Source organism: Poecilia reticulata, linkage group LG16, assembly GCF_000633615.1.
Source record: "Poecilia reticulata strain Guanapo linkage group LG16, Guppy_female_1.0+MT, whole genome shotgun sequence".
NCBI classification, from domain to species: Eukaryota; Metazoa; Chordata; class Actinopteri; order Cyprinodontiformes; family Poeciliidae; genus Poecilia; species Poecilia reticulata.
Window position 1 is genome coordinate 4,412,365 of NC_024346.1, and position 1,306 is coordinate 4,413,670.

Below are 1,306 nucleotides of genomic sequence, written 5' to 3' on the forward strand. Positions count from 1 at the left end.
GGAAGTTGACTTTGGTCGCACTTTGCTTGTAATGGATACATTTATATAGAAATATATAGTGTTTTACTTGGTTTGTTTGTTTTTTACTAAGGCTGATTTAGAGTCCACCTGATAACTAACCAAGTCTGATAAAAGAAAAATAAATTAAAACGGGCAAATGATTAATATCAAAAGAGTGGACATTCAGTTTAAAACCTTTAATTGGGTATTCTGTTTACAGAAGGTTTAAGTTTTGGTTTCGTTAAACCACAAAACATTTTAGCTCAAGGTTTGGAAAGACTTTAGCGATGTCTATGTGTTTGCTTTAGAAGAAAATGTTTGTCTTAAACCCGATTTCTTATGCCTGAAGTTAGTAGAATACAGGAGATTTTTTTGTCACACATAAAACACAAATATTTGTCAAAAATCCCTGCAGCTCCTTCAGGGTTTGCTCTTAGAAACAGGTCAGTGAGCACTGTGAGCAGTTCCCATCTCTTTTTTTGGATCAATTTAAAAAAAAAAAAAAAGCTGCCCTGGTTTAGTAATGTCACCATTAGTCTGCATTTTCTCCTGTTACTGGTAGCTGTCATCGTTGTGTCATGGTGTGCATCCAGTGTTGTGGATTTCTGAATTCTTTTAAGAACAATATATTTGCTTAATTAGAGACTTTGTAACCTTTCTGCAAGGTGTGACTTAAGCTAAAACATGCAAATGAGCATTGGATTTTGGTATGGATTAGGATGCCTTTCTTAGTTGGTATGTAAAGCGAATGACTTGCTTTGTTATCTGATAACCTTTTCAAAGTCAGAGAAAAATGAAAGAACTCCTTATTTTGTCAATAGTGACTAACTGTTTGCCAAAAATCAAAGGTTGAGAGGAAGGACATGTCTTCATGTAGAGATCAGAATTGGGCTCGGAGAGAAGCAGAGAGTCTGACTTTTTATTTTTTTACTGGTTTTACAAAATATGGAGCCTTGGATAGATGATTCAGTGGATGGTTAATGTTTCGGGAGGTCTTGTACATTAAAAGAAAACTTTCAAAACAAGATTCATGAAAAGGTTAATATTCATCCAATCTAAATAAGCTTCAGCTGTTTTGAAATTAAAAATGTGCAAAAATGGTACATTGTGTTGCAGCTGTCATTGCAGCTTTTATTAAGAATTTAGTGGGAAAGCATGAAGAAGCAAATTCACATATCAAAGATATGCATGTCTATCCATCCATCCGTCCATCCATCCATCCATCCATCCATCCATCCATCCATCCATCCATCCATCCATCCATCCATCCATCCATCCATCCATCCATCCATCCATCCATCCATCC